General features: G+C 46.6%; 1 long non-coding RNA gene across 2 annotated transcripts; it reads right to left on the reverse strand.

Moving 5' to 3' along the window:
- Positions 1–3,481: 3,481 nt before the first annotated feature.
- LOC110343636 lies at positions 3,482–21,369 on the reverse strand. 2 transcript variants are annotated; one of them, XR_005870443.1, is made up of 4 exons: positions 21,032–21,369; positions 18,051–18,207; positions 6,993–7,179; positions 3,482–4,838 (listed from the first exon to the last, which is right to left on the reverse strand). It is a non-coding gene; the product is annotated as an uncharacterized LOC110343636 (long non-coding RNA). The 2 variants fall into 2 exon arrangements; XR_005870442.1 differs by having other exon boundaries at positions 3,482–6,608.
- Positions 21,370–21,409: the final 40 nt, after the last annotated feature.

The following is a 21,409-nucleotide window of genomic DNA, read 5'->3' on the forward strand; positions in this document are numbered from 1 at the left end:
TCTTCATGAGTGTGTACATGTGTGCATCTGTGTGTCAAAAAGGTCTCATAGGTCATCTTCGAGGTTTTTTTTTTCCTGAAACACTCAAGATTCAATAGAAATATATATATTTTTTTAGGCAAATTTCCCTGTTCAAGTTTTTTCTTGCTTTTCACAGATTCTGTGTGTCACCTTCTCCTTCACACTCCTTAAGACATCTGTCTGTCTGTCTGTCTGTTTGCATTTGCACACAGAGATCTGAGTTGTGGAGTCAGGGTTCTGGGGAATCAAAATCTGGTCATCAGGCTTGGTGCCATTTCTCGGTGAGCCTTCATCTCGCCCACCCTCTCACGTTGACTCTGCGTCTTTAAACACTCTCCATTTTAAGGTTCATAGATGTTGTGCTTAGAAGCATCCCAGGAGGAAAAGAAGAACAATTGAAAAATCTCGGGTAAGAAAAGCAGACCAGAGATGGAGGGCGGTGGTTGTTCCTTCTGTGGACTTGTAAAGCTGTGTGCTTCAACCATCTGCTGAAAAGGTTTTGCCTGTTTTTTTTTCCTTGTTTTTTTGAGAGACAAACATAATGTTCTCATGCCCCCCACCCCTTTTTTCTTTGTAAGATAGCAATAAGAGGAACTCATTTTTATTGAGACTAATGAAATCTCCTCTTCTCTTACTGGCAACACAAGGTTTCACCAGATCTCCAATCCCACGCTGAATGAAAAGTGCAGTCCAACAATGGAGGCAGAGGCTGGGGGCTTGAACCCAATTTGGATTAGCATGCACAGCAGCAGGCGTTCAGCAGTGAATGGCAGGACCAGGGTTTGGGGTTGGTGCTTAGCATCAGCCCCCAGGACTGGGCTATTGTTCCGCTCTGATCCTTGGCCTGTTACCAGGAGCCTTAACCCTATGATCAGATGCTCAGGGGTGACAGGCCGGCATCAAGCTGTCAGCCAGGTGGCAGAGACATGCTGTCAGGCAATAGCCAGGGCAGACACTGAGCCCAGGAACCTTAGGGAGAACGGAGTTATGAAGCCCGCGTCCTTCCCAAGCCTCAGTTTCTCTTGTGAACTTGTACAAATCATGTTTGTATCCCAAGTCCTTACAGCCTAGAGAAACAGAGGACAGTGTAGTGACACATTTGGGCATCCTCTTGCTTCTTTTTGGGCAATCACTCCCTGTCCCTGATCAGTCTCCATTTCCTGTCATTATTTCCTAACGTTTTTAGGGGTAGTTGACACATCTGCTGACACTTGTGTTTCCCCTCTCCCACCCCAGGGTCATGCTGTTACTTAGCACAGTCAGTCCTACTGACTCCCAGAATTCCCTAGAATTCTTACACGAATAGCTGGGCGGACTCCGATGCTGTTTCCAGTGGGTTCAACATGGTGTGAGCTGCAGGAGACACAGCGAGCCATGCTTAGTTTACCTCGCTGTCAGACACTGCACCAGCCTCACCCCCTTTGCAGTTGTGCCAAAGGCTGAGACCGTATTCATCATTTGAAATTGCTAGCCAAAGGCTGGCATGATGGCCTGGTGGTAAAGGTGCTCACTACACAGCCTGATGGCCTGGAGCTTGTCTTTGTAAAGGCAGGAGGCAGGAACCAACTCCGTGAAGTTGTCCTCTGACCTCCGAGTGTGCACCTGACGTGTGTGCTCTCTCCTCACGTCTCTGCCCTCTCTCTCTTTGTCTGTCTCTGTCTCTGTCTCTGTCTCTGTCTCTGTCTCTCTCTCTCACACACACACACACACACACACATTATTAAAATTTTTTCCCGGTTATCCCTGGGCCTGCATTTCCCATCCGTGCCCAGAGCCCTCACTGCATCCCTTCCATCTGTCTGTCTGCTATGCAGCTATGAACGGCAGGGCTCTTGAGAGTCCTGTGAGTCTTGGGTGAATGACGTCAAATAACGTTTGCTAATGGGAGGAGCCTGCGACTTCTGCTGCATCCTTGGCTCTGGGCTGTGCTGGGCACTTCGTGCTTGTCTTAGGGAGTCCACTAACGAACTGCTTTCAGACGGGAAGACTTAGAGGAGAGAATGAGCATAAATGGGAGAGTGCCACTGGCAGGCGGGTGTCTGTCTTTCGCTCTGTGCCTGCGGGTGACTTTCCCCAGAGACCAGGAAGATTAGCTCTTCGGCACTTGCAACCCTCACTATAAGTTGATGTTACTTGTTTGAGCTGTCATTGCCAGCTGCCACAGAGGTTCACAGAAGCCAGGGGACAAACCTAAGAGAAGACTAGCAGCATAGGAGACAGCCCAGGTGCATGTTCCCGGCACCCTCTTGTGATACTGGACTGTGGCCGCTGCCACTGCTCCCACTGAGCCCCGTGACCCCAAAGGGAATTGAAGGCAGCTCTAAGGAGGCTGCCCATAAGTTGTGACGCTCAGCAGCTTGGCTGGGTTAAATGCGTTTACCCTGTGATACTTTCAGCCTGACTTATCAGGATGCAACCTCAGTGCAAGTCAAGGAGTTTTTGTGGTACCAGCTCCCAAGGGAACCACTGTCCACAGGCTGGGGTCTCAGGCTGAGTGAAGGCAGAGTAGATAGAGAAGAAGATGGAGAAAAGGCTGAGGATACGGTAACTGTCAACTCTGGAAGCCAGCAGTTCTCAAGAGTTGGGAGTCCTGGTGTCAGAATTATTTAGGGTGAAGTATAAATCACCTGGTGTTATTTACAAGTATCTCCTTTACAGCTGAGTATTAAGGGCAGCGATGATGGTGATGGTGCAGACAGCTCATTCCTTGCTGTTGCTCTGTTAAGGTAACTCAGCTCTCTTCATCCCATTCCTCCTTCTTAAGCTCTTGAGGGAATTACAGGACAGGGTTCTCAACCAGTGAACTGAGACCCCTATGGGGTTGAATATCAGATATATCCTGCATATCAGGTATATACAGTATAATTCGTAACAGTAACAAAGTTACAGTTATGAAATAGCAATGACACAATTTTATGTGTGGGGGTCGGTACACCATGAAGAACTGTAGGAAATGGTGGCAGCATTAGGAAGGTGGAGAGCCACTGAGGAAGGACATTGTTTACCTCACGTTTGTGAAGACCTGGATGACTCCCCTGAGGGAGACCAGGCTTTGGCTCTAACTGCTCTGCCAACAAACTCTATTTAATTATATGCATGCCTGTGTGCAGAGGTCCGGAGGTCCGAGGACAACTGTGAGAGCTGTCCTTTGTTTGCTCGGTGATAGCTGTTCTGACTGGGTGAGATGGAATCCTCACCCTTTGACAAGCACCTGACTTTTGTCTTTACCAGCAGATAGTGTGCTAGTGTGTAGTTAAGTACCTGCAGGCAGACAAAGGCTGGGCAGACCTGCTGCAACGAAACCCCCCAGGGGAATGATTGGACAATTCCGCTTGCTCCATCAGTGTTTATTTTGTCTGCGTGATACCCACAGGGTCTTCTGGCTCCTCCTCCTCCCTCACTAAGGTGGAACCAGGTGCTGCCCCCCCTAACCCCTACCCCCCCCCCCCCCCCCGCCAGCTGTGCGGTCTTCATCTGGCCTCCTTACAAGGACAGCTTGATTACTCTCTCCAGCTGAGAATTGAATCGCAGCCTATATTTCACTTTCTCCTTTCAAGCAAGGGCCACACGCTTCAGGACGGTCCTGGTGTTCATCTTTTCATGCACTCAGATAGGCGTTATACTCCACGGCCACCCTAGCACGCTCCATCTGGGGCAGAGTGAGGGTTTCAGGGGAGGACGTGCTATGAATCAACTGTCTGTTGTTACAGAATTAATTCTGTTGACCTGAGAGTGTGGGTTGCTTCTGATGTCTGAGGTCTAGTCTAGGATCATCTCTTCCCTCCTGGAACTCCATTTGTTCCATTAGGAGAAATGAATCCTGTGTGGGAGACAGATAGGAGAGCAATCCATTAAACTTTCTTTCTGTTCATGTAGTTTTTGTAAATCAGTCTCTGATTCTCCCTTTTAATTTTTGAATTTTGATTTGGAAATACTACTACAGTGGGATAAAAGTCAGAGCAGCCAACCCCACTACTTTGGACAAGTCAATAGCTTTTACTTTTCTGTCATTCGGTTCAGTTCCTTTTAATACGCAGATGCATTATTTTTATGTAGCATCACAGTGGATTTGATAGGAGTAATTGCAATAAAAGTATATACAGCTGCCATTAATCTTTAATATTTGTTAGGAAAGTGCTTCCCATCAATCCCATGAGGGTTACTATTTACACTTTGAGGATGAAGAAACAGTGAATATAGTTCCTGGCTTTGATGGTTTAACTTAATGATTTTCAGCTTTATAATGGAATGAAAGTATACCATATAACCATTCAGTTTTTCACTTTCAGTAAAGCACATGAGTTACTCAATCCTTCCTTATAAGTAGGTCTTCTGTTAGATAGTTTTGCCTACCAAAACCTAATGTGTGTGTTCTGAACATGTGTAATGGGTAGGCTGGCCTAAGTCTTGATATTCAGTAGGTTAGGTATATTACATGTTTGACTTATGATCTTTTGTGCATGTTCTGGGTTTAGCAGATACAAACCTATCATCAGCTGAGACAGTGTAATAGCAAAATTCGTTTCTTCCAAGTTACATATTTAACAAGTAGTAGAGCCATAGCCAAGCCTTGCCTCTCAGTGTTAAACAGAAGCCTGGCTAAGAAGCTACTATGAAATGACTGATAATCTCAGACCTGAACTAGACACATATACCTGGATCCTCTGCTCCCCTCAGGCACCTGCTGGAAGTGGCTCCCAACTTGAGGGTGAAGAAAGGAGCTGCTGGCCCCATGCAGCCCCAGGACAAGGCCATGCTGAAGATCCTGTGGAACTCAAGCTGGAAGAAGCAGTCAGTCCCACAGGGCAGATTATCACCTATAAAATTTATAAGTGTTTATTTCTGAGTGCTGTGAGATACTGGTGTCAATGTGACCTACCAGAGTCTAGCAAAGAGGGAATGCTTCCAGCTCAACTCCACTGACCACAGCACCGTGTGAGCCATCCTTACCCTCGTCGTCCAAGCAGTCATGCACAGATGGAGTTTCGTGGATTTGCCAAGTGTTGGGAAATAAAAATATACAGAGGCCAAGAGAGCTGAGGTCACAGGGCCATACTGAGTTCCTAGAAGCAGAGTGAGGCTGGAATGTCCCATCATCAGGCAAATGGGAAGCAGTGGCTGGTAACTCTGCCCATTGTCCTTTTATGACTTTAGCATTTGACATTCATTGCAAACTCAGTTTGTTGAATGGATGGGTGGGCAGATAGAATTGCTTGTTTTGGGCAAGCTGCACTCTCTATTGCTAGAAAATGACTAAAATAAGCAAGCTCTCCCCCATTTTTAAAAAAAATTTCACAAATGGAAACTGTGTGTGTGAAAATAAGTGTGTAAGAATGAGAGTGTTTATATGAGCCTCTGTGTGGGTGTATCATCTGTCTGTCTGTCTAGCAATTATCTGTCTATGTATCTATGTTTCTTTCTATCATCTAGCTTCTATTTCAGTGGTTCTCAACCTGTGGGTCATGACCTCAGCAGGGGTCAAATAATCAGATAACCTGCAACATTACAGTTTGTAACAGTAGCAAAGTTACAGGTATGAAGTAGTGACCAAATAAATTTTATGGTTGGGGATCACCACAATACGAGGAACTGTATCAAAGGGTCACAGCATTAGGAAGGTCTCGAACCACTGATCTTTCTGATTGTGTAAGTGTGTGCATCTCAGTGTGAGCGTATGGGTATGTGTAAGTGGGTAGGTCAAAGGCTTCTTACTTTTGTAGTGTTGGGTATAGACTAAGTACTAAGGGATGGCAGGCACCTCCTTAGTATTACATAACTTAGCATTGGCATCTGCAGTGCCACACAGCAGAGATCATAATTTACATTTACCTGACCTGATAAGATTCAGAACCATCAAGTACCTTGTTCAAGGTCATTCTGGGGAGTGGCAGATATGAGTCTTGACCAAAGCCGGTGACCTCCTCACCATACCAGCCTTCCCAGCTTAGCAAGACACTGCTGCCAATGTTTGTTAGGATAAGGAGGCCGGGAGATAGGCACAGATGGAGCTGAGCTGTGTTGGTCTTGAGAAATATTGGAAGAAGTAACTTCAGGGTCTTCGAGTAGGGATTAAGTAGGGATGGAAATCTCCCCGAGTGTCTGGGTCTATATGCCTAGCTTTACATAAAACCAGTTTGGGGGCTGGTGCCTAGGAGGTCATCTATATAGGAAACACCCCCAGTTGATTGTCTGATTCCAATAAGACTCTGGATGGAAGGTCCCTAACCCAGAGCAAGGATGCGGGCCAAGCGAATGAAAAGACACCGTTTTTTTAGAGCATGAAGGAAGCCCCTTTACCCCTTTAGTTTTAAAATCTCAGTATCCATGACAACTGGACAGAGTGAAGAAAATGGCTGTCCCTCCCCTCTTCATTGTTTGACTTTCTGTTGCTGCAGCAACTGAATCTACTGGGCCCAGCCAGATTGTCCCGGGGCTTTCTTCTCTCTCAGTCCCCCTTTATTGCCGGCCCTCCTTGGTGCCAACATGGCTTTGTCTTACTCTGGAGACATCTGTGAGAACGAGGACGAGGACGGGCAAAGTGTCAGGCTCTTGATGCCGCTGAAAATCCTTTGAGATGGGAGAAATTGCTGGAACAAAGGGGCAGGGAACAAAAAGGCCTGAGAGGCCCACACCAGCCTCTGAGGGTCTTTATCATCTTAAACCTCGGGATTTAGAGCGTCTAGCCCTGCCTTTCCCAGGGATGGTTTGGCAGGGATACGAAAAGAATGGGCCTAGGAAACTGGCTGGCTAACAGCCTCAGAATAGAGGAGTTCCTGGGAGACAAGGCTGGTTAACTTTGCATAGGGCTGCTCCCTTCCTTCCTCCTCCCATAGCCCCTCTCCTCTTCCACCCTTTCCTCTCCTGTAGGTCTCTGATGAATAATCTTCCACTTGGAAGATTCCAAACAAGTAGGCAGGTCCTCAGCACTCATCCATCAGCTCCTTTCAATAAGGGAACAATCAGATACTTACGGGAAGACTTGTGGGTCCACACAGCGCTGGGATGTGGTGGGAAAAGCTAAACGGATGTGGACTGAGTTTGGTGTGCTGCACCTTGCTTATACGCTGACGACGCGATGGCTTCACTCTCCCTATAGCTGCGTGCTGGTCCGGTGCCGGCAAAGCAGACACAGTCCCGATCCTAGCTTCATTTCCGTTCCTATGAAAAATGCCCCGGCAAAATGCGGTTGGGGGAAGGAGATGGTAGCTTATTTGGCTTTACAGCCGCAGGTTACAATCATTATTGAGGAGCAGTCGAGGCAGGAACTCAAAGCACTGTGCCCATAGTTAGGAGCAGAGAGAGAATAAATGCATGGACCCTTGTTTGCTCTCCCTGCTTATTACTCAGATCGTTTACTCTTAGACAGCCCAGGACCCAGCATGCAGTGGTATCGTCCACAATCAGGGTGGTTCTTCCCAACTCAGTTGATAATCAAGACAATCCTTCTCCCCAACTCTATGCCAACAGGCCGACCTGAGGTTGAAAACTCCTTATGCTAGGTCATGTCAAGTTGACAACTAAAGCTGAGCATTACAGGTCTTTCCAGATGATGCAGACCTAAGAGCAGATCACAATTTGCCGTGAGTTCTGTGATGGAAAAGGGCAAACTGGGGTGGGAAGGATGGGGGCGGTGAGAGCATATCGGAGGCCCTTATCCTCACCAGCTGCTGGGAGAGAGCTCTCTAAACGCCAGTGAACTCAAATGTAGACGTTGAGGATACCAGCTTAGGTCTGCAGGCTTTAGCGGCATGTGCTTTGCTGGCTGAGTAATCTCCCCGACCCAGGACATGTAGACTTCAGAGCTGTTCATTAGCAGAGGCTGGGAGGCTGCTGGACAGCCCCACCCAGAGCCTCAGGGAGACCACGGTCAGGTCCAAAGCACACTGAGGAGGGCCGAGCTGAGCCAGCAGAGAATGGTCTTCCCGGCCCAGCAAAGGGAGCGGGGAGAATGTGTGCACAGCTGTGAGGGTGTTTGCTGACTTAGCATCAGGAAAGCCAGGGATTTGCTGTTTTCTCATGGCTTCCCCCTCTTCAGAGGAGAGGCTGCCTACTTAGTGAAAAGGAAGGAAGTGGTGTGTGGAGGTGGTGAGGGGAGAGGGCTATAGGCTACAAAGAAGAAAGGCTGGTAACGCGTGAAGGGTAAAACAAGCTACAAAGTAGCATGTCTACAGCAGAAAGTAAAACTGCAGCAGCATGCGTGTCTAGACATGTAAGAATGTTACATATACATATTCACACACATATAGTTTCTAGTTGGCATGGCGATACGATTTAAAACACTTTATGCTTTTATTTTCTTTGAGACAGCGTCTCACTCTGTAACTCTGGCCTGTAATTTACCATGTAGATCAGGCTGGCCTTGAACTCACAGGAATGCCAGAGAGCCTCCCGACTTTGTGCTTTTTCTGTAGTGTTCAAATTCACTAAAGTAAATATATATTGCTTTGGCTCTCAAAAAACAGTCAAATAAACAAAAGAACAAACCCCCCCAAAAGCCCCACAAATAGATTTTTTTCACAAAGGAGATAAAATAGCATATAAGATAATTTTCTTTTTTTTTTAAAAGGAAAACATGTATATTATATTGAAATTACTGGAAAATTAATCATTGTTAAACTGTGACTAAAACCAGCAAAACAAATATTTGTCAATGAGAACTACCCTAAGCTTAAGTAGTATGGTAAAGGCCATGATGTGCATTTCAGGGTGACAATGAGAACTACCCTAAGCTTAAGTAGTATGGTAAAGGCCATGATGTGCATTTCAGGGTGACAGCCTCCTCACTGGAAGCCTTTCTGCCCGGAAGTCCAAGACTGAAGTCTTGGCTCTTGGGGAGAGGTAGACAATGGCAGGAGTTCATGCTGCCTGAGACTGCCCAGAGTGAGCACCAGCTGAGCTGAATCCCAAGCACTGGGTGGCATCTTTGATACCTCCAGTGATCTTAGAAATTAAAACTATTGGGGCTGGAGAGATGGCTAAGAGGTTAAGAGCACTGGCTGCTCTTCCAGAGGTCCTGAGTTCAATTCACAGCAACCACATGGTGGCTCACAACCATCTGCAATTCAATCTGGTGCTCTCTTCTGGCATGTAGACAGAACAGTGTATATGTAATAAGTAAATACATCTTTAAAAAAAATTAAAACTATTCTTCTAAAGTTTCTCAGACTTGAACAAATTTTGTTACGAAAACCACACTTACACCGGGCATGGTGGTGCATGCCTTTGATCCCAGCACTTGGGAGGCAGAGGCAGATGAACCTCTGAGTTCGAGGCCAGCCTGGTCTACACAGTGAATTCCAGGATAGCCAGGGCTGTTACACAGAGAAATCCTCTCAAAGGGGAAAAAAGAAAGACAATCATGCTTATGATAGTAAGTGTGCACCTACAAAATGATCTAAACATGTAAAAACACTTGCAAGTGAGTGCTTGTTCCCCTTCTTTCTTGTACCTTAGGGGCGATCTATGCACATGGCTGCAGACTGGAGCTAACTGGAAACACAGGCAAGGGAACTGCCCCATGTTAGAGATCTATAAAGTTAGCCTTATCCTGAAGCAATATCCATGAAATCACTGTGCGCTGCCTATGTATGGCTAATATGCACTCAAATTAATGCACAGCTACCCAACACATTTCCATTTGCCCCATCCAAAGTTATCCAGCATGTGGCACACTTAGGGAAGTAAGGCTTCAGTGTAGAGCTTGAACGTTTTGCACTCATCTTGCTCTGAAATGCTTGCTGGGCTTCGTAAGACCTCGTCTCTAAAGGCACCAAGAGCCTGAGCCCAGCCTGGGATGATGGCATGAGGTTACAGACCTGGGTCAGCTGGGGAAGGACAGGGCGGGACCTCTTACTCTGCTCTCTGCTGCCCCCCCCATGCTGCCCTAATTGGGTCTGTAACTCCACAGAGCAAGGGAGAAGAAAAAAAAAAGGAAAATCCTCCCCTTTCTGAGATGTTGCTTGTCCTGATAGAAGAGGCCTAGAGTCTGGCTGCACAGTTCTGAGATCGGACAGTGTCTCTCCATGAGAGCTAAGGGGAAGCAGTCCTAGCTAAGTTAAATTTAGGCTCTGAATCCCTGAATCTGATAGTGTAAAGGGCCCTGAGCGCTTGGCTACACTTCTGTGGTCTCATTTTCCTCGAGCAGCGGCTGAAACCGTATCACGTGACTTTCTTTTCTGAGCTCTCACTCTCAGCCAGGTATTAAAGAGAAAGCCGAACAGTCCTACAGCCTGTGATGTCTACCCAGTATCTACTCCCCGGTTGGTGGAGAGCGTGTGTAAAGAGATTTCTGATGACTGCTCCTAAGACACTTTCAGCCGCAGAGTCCGTTCTCTTCGGTGTTTTCATAAACCCTCACACGCTTGTCACGGATTACTCCTGTTACTTATAAATTTCCCAGCCACAAAAGAGCCAGTGCTCTCTACCTGGCAATGGTTCCACGACACACAAACTTCTACTCACAGGCCTGTAAACCCAATGTATAACCTAAGCTCCCCTGATGTGTCAATCCTGTTGTCCAACCAAGAGGTGGGAAGTCAGTGAAGGTGTTGACAGGCTTGAGCATGTGTGTGTGTGTGTGTGTGTGTGTGTATTGTGTGTATGTGTTGTGTGTGTGTATTGTGTGTGTGTGTATTGTGTGTGTGTTTGTACCTGTGTGCTTGTGCATATGCGTGTGTGCACAAGTGGGCCAGGGAAATCAGCGTAGAGAATGAACTGGTGTTCCTGAGTGTGAACCTCTTCTGGAGAGACAAAATAAATGTCGTCTGTCACCACGTGGAGATGGGCGTTAGCCAATCCACTCTGCCAGCCTCCTGGTTCTAATGGGTGGCTGACATCTTCAGATGAGAGTTTCTCTCTTAGAGCATCACTTGGGTTGAGAAAAACCTTTGCTTGGAAGACACACTTGGCTATTATATATTATTCCAGAATATACTACATGGAGAAAATAGGATTACTTCCCTGCACTTAATTTTGTTTTTGAGTTAGGCCATTTGTAATTAAAAAAGACCTTACATTGATCAAATAAATTATTAAAAATTATGACTAGGAAAGCAATATTTTGATCTGTAGTAGATGGAACCATTTAATAAGAAGCAGGGCCTCTGGGAGGCAGGGATAGCACTGAAAACAACCTCATTTTCACAGGCCTGAAACTCCCTTGGCTCATTTGTTAGGAAAATCTGTTAGGAATCAAGGGGGAAATGAGGATTCTCTAGGAAGAGATGGAACCCGCTGTGGCTCCCACATGCCTAGGACCAGTCCAAGCAAAATTGCAAGCAGATACTTCTCACCCTCAGGGAACTCTTTGGTTTTTTTCCTTTTAATACATTTTAAATAATAATTATTATTCAGGAACATGGGATTATTTTTGTATACATATACAATGAACTTAGAGCAAATTTACCCGGTACCCCATTGCTCTTCCCCTGCCAACCCCTCCTTAAGACAGTCTTCCGTAGTAGGTGCTACTGCTACCCATTTTATAGGTGGAGAAACTGAGACACAAGGAAGCACAGAAGCCAAGGTTCATCCTGGCAGCCTGGCTCACTCTGCATCCCAAGCTGGTGTGCTCTGCCCAGAAGAGTCTTAACAGCCAGGTAGGCAGACAGGTAAGTAGAATTGCGTGAGCCTAATGTCTGCAGAATTATGAGTGGCACTCAGAGCAGGAGAGACCCAAGCTGCAGGGTGGCCTGGTGCCCAGGAGATTCTTGTTACATGGAGATTGAGCATGACTGCATGAGGTATTGGTTCTGCCTCCTCAGTTCACCGAAACTGGTCTTAACTCTTTGATTGTTTTCCTGTGCCGGGGAAACGATGGGAGATGTGTCTGCCTTAAACAAAATTGCTCCGTGTGTGGTGTGTGGGAAACTACAGCTAGAGAACAACTCCTGTCGCTTTCCAAACAGAGAGCTTTCTTCCTGAGGCTGGGCCCAGCATCACAGCCCGTCTGTCAATAGAGCTCCTCCAAGGAGGTGGGTTGCTTTCCCTGTTAGCATGTGTTGGCTTCCCAGCAAACTACGCTGTTTTCACTGAGATGCTGAGGGCTAATGGTGATGTTCTCATTGCCCACAAAATACACAGGGATCCAGTGCGCAAACAGCCTTGCTTCAGCCTACCCAGCACCGGCCACAGGTATGCTGACAGGAGCTTGGTGGTGGGCGATGGGGCGCCCTGGGCTCACAGCTTGCATGGGGGCTGTTGCTAGTGAGAGCAGATGTCTGCCACCTCATTGCTTTCCTCTCACTGCCTTCTCCTCAAACTTCAGGGTCTGAGTCATGTATGGTCAGGAGGTGCAGGCCTATTGTCGCCCAAACTGTGCCACTGAGCTATACGGCTGTTGGCTTTCCTTTGGATCCATTCCTTTTGCTTGGGTATTTAGGGACTGCGACTGTGGTGTTGTGGTGGACCTCTGGAGAGGTCATGCATGTTTTTCACCTAAAGCATGGATACTTGCCATTTTAATACTGCTATTTGAAAATATCTCTTCAAAAAATATTGTGTCCATACAGGCAATCTTCAGAGCGATTTTTATTATTTATTTGTTTCTTTTTCTTTTAAAGACAGGGTTTCTCTGTAGCTTTGGAGCCTGTCCTGGAACTCACTCTGTGCACTAGGTTGGCCTCCAATTCAGAAGTCCACCTGCCTTTGCCTCCCGAGTTCTGGGATTAAAGATGTGCACTACCACTGTCCAGACGGAGCAATTTTTAATTAGCTGTGCTGAAACTCTTCCCTTTATCTAGCAGGGTGAAGGGCTTACCTTCCACCTTTCTTTTGTTTTTTACGAGACAGAGTTTCTCTGTATTGTTTCGGAGGCTATCGGTCCAGCCCGGCCTCGAACTCACAGAGATCCGCCTGCCTCTGCCTCCCGAGTGCTGGGATTAAAGGCGTGAGCCACCAACGCCCGGCTCCTTCCACCTTTCTTATGTTTCCCCATCTTATTATCTGCCTCATGCCCACTTGAGTAGATGCAATAACAACACCTGGTTCACTCTCCAGTAGGGATGGGGGACAAGGGACTGTCCAGTGATGGGAGCTGAGGACAAGGAGAAGATTACTGATTTTATGGGGTTCTCCTTCTGTGTATATGTTTCTCTTATTGGTTGATGAATAAAACACTGTGTGGCTAGTGGCCAGGCAGGAAGGATAGGCAGGGCTACCAGAGGAGGAGAATTCTGGGAAGGGTAGTCAGATAGGAGTCGTGGAGTGAGCCCAGGAAGAGGGCCCAGGAAGAGAGGATGTGTCAGGCAGTCTCCAGTAAGATAAGATCACATGGAAATACTTAGATTAATAGAAATCAGTTAATAATTAAGACATAACTAGCCAATAAGAAGCCTAAGCCACTGGTCAACAGTTTTATAATTAATATAAGTCTCTGAGTGTTCATTTGGGGCAAGGTGGCTGTGGAACTGGGTGGGAAATTTTGTAACACTGAATGATCATTGCTGGTCTCAGTAGGCTCTGGAACTTCCTAGGGCCCAAGTAGGGCCTTATAGACCATCAGCACAATCTCTGTAACTGTCTAAAACCTTGAAAGACAACGATGACGCCATTGATCATAAGGAGTTTGAGGTTTGCAGGGGTGACAATTAATGTTGTCAACTTCACTGGATTATTTAGATTAAGTTAATTCAGGTGGGAAGCCCCACCCTGAATGTAGGTGGCACCACTCTCTGGGCTGGGGCTGCTGACTAGGTAGTAACTAAGTAAGATCATTGCTGTCTGCTTCCTGGCTGCAGGTGGGATGGGATCAGCTGCCTCAAGCTCCCGATTCCAGGACATCCCCCCCTGTGACTTCTGCACCCTTGAGCGATGGACCCAAATAAGCCCTTTCTCCCTTCAGCTGCTTTTGTCAGGGATGTAGCAGCAGGAAAAGTAACTAATGCAAGGGGATGTTTGACAGAGGCCGCTTAGGAAGGGATCCATTCAAATTTAGTTCCTTGTCATTGCACCTGGATCTGGCTGTGGTGTGGCTAGATGGAGAGGTGGGGGAAGAGTTACCGGTGTGTTACATTTTAATTCCACATAATTCATATATCCAACAATATTCCATTGTTTTCTGCTTTAAATAAACAGTCATCTTATGAAGAAAATCGAAGCTGTCATATATTTACCCATTGTTCGTTCCTGACAGTCTTTCTTTGAGTAGAACTGAGTTTCTAGTTAGCATTGCTTCCCTTCAGCTTCAAGAATTGAAGGTCAGATTCCAGACAAGGAAGCTGGCAGGCTAACTGAAGAGGTTCACCTCTCCTCGAGATCCTCTAAAACCCCAGTCTCATCCCTAGCTCTGTGTCAGGCCACCTGCTGCAATCCCTCCTTCCTCTCTGCTTGGGGGGACTCCAGTGGATCACACAAATCTTCCCTTCCAAACCCCCCATTGTTTCATTCCAGCCCCCAAACTCAGCAGCCACTCCCTGGGAACCTGGCCAGCAAAGCAGGCAGACTAACGGGTCTTCACTGCTCCCTCCATCACTCCAAGTCTCATCAGCAGTTGTGTAACAGACCATCTGCCCTCTCCTCACTCTCTGTCCCAATTCCTAGAGGACAAAGTAGATCCTGGTGAAACAACCTGCTTTCTTCCCTCCCCTACCATCCCATCCCCATTCCTAATTGACAGCTCTCAATACCTAGTAAAACATTTCACCTGGAATGCCTTTGACCACACCTATCAGGATCCCAGAAGAATTTCTTACCAGGCAACACACAGACACCACACTCTCCTAAGAACCAGAAAGGGCAACAGAAACCAAGGAGCAAAGCACCCACCCAACAAAGACCAGATATCAACTCCTAAAATTACAATTTTTCCCAAATACAGATGCCTAAATGCCAACATAAAAACAAAGTCAATAATGGCCAGGACAATATATCTCCACTAGAGCCCAGCAATCCTACCATAGTAGGCCTTGAAATTTGTAACATAGCTGAAGCACAGAAAAAAAGACCTTAAAACAGCCTTTATGAATAAGATAGAGGTCCTTACAGAGGAATGAAAAAAATCCCTTAAAGAAAACTGTGCAAATAAAAATAGCAGAAGGCAATGAGTAAAACAGTTTAAGACCTGAAAATGGAAATAGAGTCAATAATAATATAATAAACCCAAACTGAAAGAAATCTGGAAATGGAAAGTTTAGGAACTCAAATAGGAACCTCAGAGGTAACCCAGGGAGATAGTATACTGTACAAACTGGACAAGCAGGATCCAAAAGAAAAAGACTGCTCAGCTTTGCCAAGACAAGGTGGGATAGTCCTTCAAATTCCTGTTTCATGGAAAAGTCTGTCAGATATTCTAGGCCTATAGACCGAATATGGATTCCCCAACATTGCAGAGGAACCTTGGGTGATTATCTAGGTAGCCAGATACTTCTGTCATTTCTATAGTTTTAGAAGTTGCTTGCTTTGCACTTCCTGTTTACTCAGGTAACATTATATCCTTCTCAGGTCTCTGTTGGAGTTGAAGAAGAGATAGTTATAGTTTTCCTTGTTATCAAATTCAGAAAAGAAACTTACATAAGAGTTACAAAGCTCATAAGGTCGAAAAACACAGAAGTTTAAATTGTTTAAGAAAATGCTTTGAAGTCTAAAAAGATAATTTTGGGTTGGTCATGCAAGTTAGGATAGAAAGTAAATTAGTAATACAACTTTAGGCTCACCAAGGTAGGATAAATAATATTTTCTCTGAGTTTGCCAAATACAAATGGAGTGGATAGTGTAAATGTAATTCTTAATAATTGTTCTTATTGTATATAGTCTTACAATGTTAAAGTGAAAACCTTTTTTGATTTAGACAAAGTTTTACCTTGCCTAAGTCACTGATTGGCCTAATAAAAAGCTGAACAACCAGTAATGAAGGAAGAGATATAGGTGGGACTTCTGGCCAGGGAGAGGAAGAGGAATTTAGGTTTGAGGGAAGAACAAGAGATGCCAGGGAAATGCCAGGGACCAGTCAGCCAGATATGGAGGAATCAGGAAATACGGACATACGGGTTACGTTAAGTTAAAAGAGCTAATGGGACAAGCCTAAGCGAAGGCTGGACATTTATAATAATAAATCTCCATGTCTTTGTCTGGAAGCTGGTTGGTGGCCCGAAGAAAATGCCAACTCCAAGTCTTTGACAAAATCTATGACCGTTCGTTATGAAAGTCCTGGAGAGTTTTTACAGATACAAGGGACATACCTCAATACAAGAAAGGCAGTTTACAACAAGCCCATAGCCAAATCAACTTGGAGAGAAACTCTAAGCAAATTCCACTAAAATCAGGAACAAGACAAGGCTGTCCACTCTTTCCATACCTGTTCAATATAGCACTTGAAGTCTTAGCTAGAGATAGACCACCGAAAAAGGTCAAGGGTATGCAAATTGGAAAGGAAGAGGTCAAAGTATTTTATTTGTAGGCGATAGAGTGACTCATGAGTATGGGGAAAGGAGGATTGAAGGGGAGATCTGTGAGACCCACTGCAGATGGGGGCAGAGGGAGGGGAGGCTGCAGCAGGCGGTCTGTTACGGAGCTGGGCATGAGACTGGAGGAATGGACTTGGAGGGAGAGGTGAAAATTCCAAGGTAGCCTGCTTGCTTCCCTGCATAGGTGGAATCTTTAACCTAGGATGGATTTCCAATCTGCATGTCAGCAAGGTCTGCCTCTGATTGCTGAGGACATCCAGTTTGGAAAGCATTCCTTCAAAGTAGTGTGATTTGACTTTGACTGTACTTTACAACCACTTGGGGAGTCTTAAAAAATGCCTTAGTTCTTGGCTGTACTTGGACCAATTAAATATAATCTCCAGAACTGGGACTCAGGCATGGGGTAGGGAGTTGTTAGGAAAACACTACAGGTGATTCCAATTTGCAGAGAAACAGCACTTAAGGATGGATTAAAAATATATATATTCATTAGGTTCATCTGGCATTTGGCTAATGTCTGAAACCAAACCACACTCAGGACCAATTAAGTCCTAGTGCCTAAGGGCCAGCAGGATGCCAGCATCTGCATCCATCAGCTTCTCAGGTGAGCATACGTGCAGTCTGGATAAAGGGTGCTTTGGGGCTTGGCTCGGGTCTCTGTTTCCTGGAAGCCCTTCATAAGGCATCTCCTCCCTCCTTCACCGGCCAGGCCTCTCCTTCGCGTTCCCATGATGCCCTCTGCACGGCGTACCTTCTACCTGGACCTCTGCTGCACTGTTTTCTTTTCTTTTGGGTTTCTCAGCAGTGCTTGGCACACACCAGAAGCTCCTCCAGACGTTATCAGTTCTCTTATGGCTTTTACTTTCATTTTAGCCCCTGAAGTTCACCAGAGTTCCACATGGCAGAATTCTGACAAAGGGAAAGTGTTGGGCAGTAGGCGGTGCAGTTGTGGAGCCCATGCAATGGGTCCAGGTGGGAAGTTACGACTGGTTGAGCAAGGGTAGCCGTGAAAGAGCTCACAGGGGAGGGCCCAGTGAGGACGAGCATCAGGAGCTAAAATCGATGGGTGTGTTCATTTGTCCCGCTGCTGTAACATAACAAATTTCTGTTGTCTCAGAGTGTTAGAGGCTCCAAACTCAAGATCAAGGTTTGTCAGGAGGGTGGTTTCCTCTGCGGGGCTGTGAAGAAAAACCTGGTTTGTTTGCTTCTATTTGCTTCTGTGAGTTTGCTAGCAGTGGTTTGGTGTTTCTTGGTTTTACAGCACATGGCTTGTTTATCTTAATATCTCCATATACGTGTGTCTAAATTCTCCCACCCCTGCTTTGTGTTTAGTAAGTCTGTGTATGTGTATGTGTGTTGGTACATGTGTGTTTGAAGGCCAAAAGTCAATGTTGGGTATCTTCATCCATCTTGGCCAGATTTTCTGAGACAAGGTGTCTCATTGAACCTGGAACTTACCCACTGGTTAGACTGGCTAGCCAGTGAGCCCCAGGCACCATCCGGTCTCTGCCTTCCAAACGTAAGTGCTATGCCATGTCTGCCTTACTTATATGGAGGCAGGGGACCATACCCGCCTCCCGTCCCCCTACCCCCACCCACCGCCACTTGCATAAAAAACACTTCACTCACCGAGCCATCCACGACAGCCTCCAATTCCCTCTTTTCATAATGACACATCCTGTGGGATGACCCTCGTCATGGATAGCAGTCACACCGCAGGCATTTGCAATGGCTGCTTCCAGAGAGGGGTTACATTTGGAAGCACTGGAGGGTAGGGCTTCAATCCCTGGAAAGGACACAACCCCATCCACAGTGTAAGAATTGTGTGCTACGCAAGCACCTTGCCTCGGGTGCTTTGGTCTCGTCATTTTGGGGGTAAGTCCGATTTTTGCTATGAGGGCAACACACTTAGTTTTTAGGCTCTTGTCAAAATCGTAACGCATGCAAAGCAACTTCGGGGATGATGACAAAACTGGAAAGGCAAGTGCCATGAGCCAGCTGAAGGCCAGTATGAGCTGAAGAAACGCAAGGCAGGGAGAGGAATGAATGAGGTAGCCGCCATTGTTGCTTGCTCCTTCAGTAGCGGGTGCTTTGGCTGCTCTCGGCCGATGCTTTTGCTGAGCCGTGCTAAGTGAGCTTTCTTCTGATGCCTCTGTGCTAGGTGAGCTTTCTTCGGGACAACTGAGAAGCCTAGAAACTATATGCATATGCGCTCCCTCCTTCCTCTCCTTTCTTTCTGGCTTCCCTTGTTAATTGTTCTTTTGTGATTTTGTTCATGGCAATTAAGTGCAGTGCAGGTTTGGTAATTAGCTGCTGTAATTAGAAACACTTTCGGGTTAGGAAGGCATTTCGTCTGCCTGGCTTGAGGAGCTGCCACCGACTTTCTCTTGACAGTGCTTGCACTTGGTTGGTGTGGTGTGTGTGTGTGTGTGTGTGTGTGTGTGTGTGTGTGTGTGTGTGTGTGTGTGTACTGGGCCGCTGGACACAATTAATGGCAGGGGAGGCTTTCTGCTAACAAGGACACCTTGCATCCTGCCCTCAGAGTTCTCTGCTGGCTGCAGGCAGGACTGAAAGGCATGGCGGGCTGCTCCTGCAGTTAATCATCCCCAGAGCTGCTCCAGCCCTTGCGTGCAAGCTGCCATGCTAGACTCTGGACAGCGTTATCCAGAGAAGGCACTGGCTGCCGGGAAGGTACCGTCTTCTTGAAGATTGTCTTTTCTGCCTGCCTTTTTCCCCAGCTTGGGACCAGGAGGACTTTTAATTTTTTACATGGGACACCTGTATTTTTTTGTCAAAACAAAGGTTGTATTGGGGTGTGGTGGCATACAATTTTAATCCCAGCACTTGGGAGGCAGAGGCAGGCAGATCTCTGTGAGTTTGAGGCCAGCCTGGTCCACAGAGTGAGTTTCAGGACAGCTGGAGCTATGTAGTAAGAGCCTGTCTCAAAAAACAACCCCAAACAACAACACACATACTACATACACACATACAAACAAAACAGAAGCCAACGAACTCCACAAAGGTTGTAAAGAAAAGAAAAACCCAATACTGTTCTCTCTACAAGTTTTCCTCTCCTGAAAAACAAAACAAAAATCAAGAGAATTCTAATAAACCTGAATAAAAGCCAACAGTGAAATCCTGCAAGGGTGTGTCTGATGTCACAGTGGCGGGTGGCGGGCTTGCCTTTACAGTCTGCTGTTACCAGAGCCTCTGTGAAGAAATAAAAAGGCCTTAAACTGTGATTTATCTTTTTTTTTTTTAATCACTCTTGACTGTTTGTCTTCCATCTCTAACTTTTGGGTTTGGATTTCATTCAAGGGGCTTGTCCCCAGGCTTAGAAAGCAGCTAACAAAGGTCTTTCTGTGTTGGGGTCTGTAACTATTGGCTGGACGTTGACACCCTCAAAACAGTAGCAGAGAAACCCAAAGTGGGCTCTTCATCCAGTCTCCAACTGTTGGGGGCCTCTGCCCGTCCCTGGTTCTGCTGGGAGAACCCCACAGATCAGTGCATATCCAGAGACTCAGAATCACCTGGGAGGACTCACAAGCCTACCCAGAACCACTCTGAACACCCCAAAAAATAAACTTCCCTACCCCCCTTAGCCCTAGGTCTCAGGGCAGCCCAATCTTTGACGGGGATCACCGCGGGTTCTGACATCTCTTCAGAATCTTTTTTTTTTAAATTAAAAATAATCCTCCTGAGTGTGGTATTCTCTTCCGTCATATCTTTTTCATTTGAGGGGAAAGATGACATCCCCCCTCCCACTGATCCCCTACAGATGGTACCTGTCTGCTATGACCTGGGGGAACTGGCAGATGGGGGCAGCTTAAAAAACAGCTGCCGACAGGCACTCCCTTGAGGAACATAAGAAACTGAATCATCATTAGACTGAGGCACGGCAGTGGGAAGGGTTCGAGAATTGCCGAGAATTGCCTCATTTTTTGGGTGACAGTGTTTGGCGAAGCCCTTTTTGTTGTTGTTGTTGCTGTTGCTACTATTGCTTTTTTTTTTTTTGAGACACGGTTTCCCTGTGTAACATCCTTGGCTGTCCTGGAACTCAATATCTTTGTTGACCAGGCTGGCCTTGAACTCAGAGATCTGCCTGCCTCTGCCTCCCACGTGAGTGCTGGAATTAAACTGGAATTAAAGGCATGTGCCACCGTTGCTAAAGCCCTTGCTTGTTTTTTTACCCCAGCCCTGGGACATTGGGTCGATGGGGCTTTGTGATAGACAGCCTGGTTGTTTCACAGTGGGGACTTAACCTCTGTCTTTCTCCTTTACTCTTTTGAGTCTTCAAACTCAGTCTTTCAATGGAAGAACTGGCGGGTCAGATGCAGCAGGCTCCTGACCTTAGCTTGCCAAAGGCACCTTAATGTCCTGTAATAATGAAGAGTCCCTAGCAGCAAGTGGGGGTGGGGTGGAGCAGGCTGGATGGCTACGGATTCAGGAAGAGCAACTTGTGGTGGGCGTGTGCTAGCGCTTACAGTCAAGAGTGCTTGAGAGACCCGCTCCCATCTCTGCTTCAACAGTGCAATTTCCCTGAGCGTTGGGCTGGGTTCTCTGCAGGATCAGAACCGATAGTCTGTGAGTATGTTATAAAGAATACTTACTAGGGTTGCTGACAGCAGCTTGGGGCTGGGTGGTCCAAGAGTGGCCAGCTGCATGGTGGAGGGGCTGAGAACCTGGGGGCTGCTGAGGCTAGGAATCGGAATGCTGCAGCAGTCTCCGTGTAGGCTGAAGGCCTGGACGATGCTCAGCGATGCTCTGGTCTTCAGTCCCCGCGGAAAGGAGAGGAGACTGTGTTCTCATGTTAGAACAGCAGCAGAGGAAGCCAAGGCAGGGAAGCAAACAGGGCGGCTTTCCCAGCCTCTTTATAGCTGGGTTGCTGCTGGCTCTGGAGGAAGGTCTTCCCTCACTGTTAACCCTTCTCTGGGATGCCTTCATAGATCCATTGTGGGGGTGGATCTCTTAGTTTATGCACGATCCCA

Source organism: Mesocricetus auratus, unplaced genomic scaffold (genome assembly GCF_017639785.1).
Source record: "Mesocricetus auratus isolate SY011 unplaced genomic scaffold, BCM_Maur_2.0 Super-Scaffold_4256, whole genome shotgun sequence".
Classification (NCBI taxonomy): domain Eukaryota; kingdom Metazoa; phylum Chordata; class Mammalia; order Rodentia; family Cricetidae; genus Mesocricetus; species Mesocricetus auratus.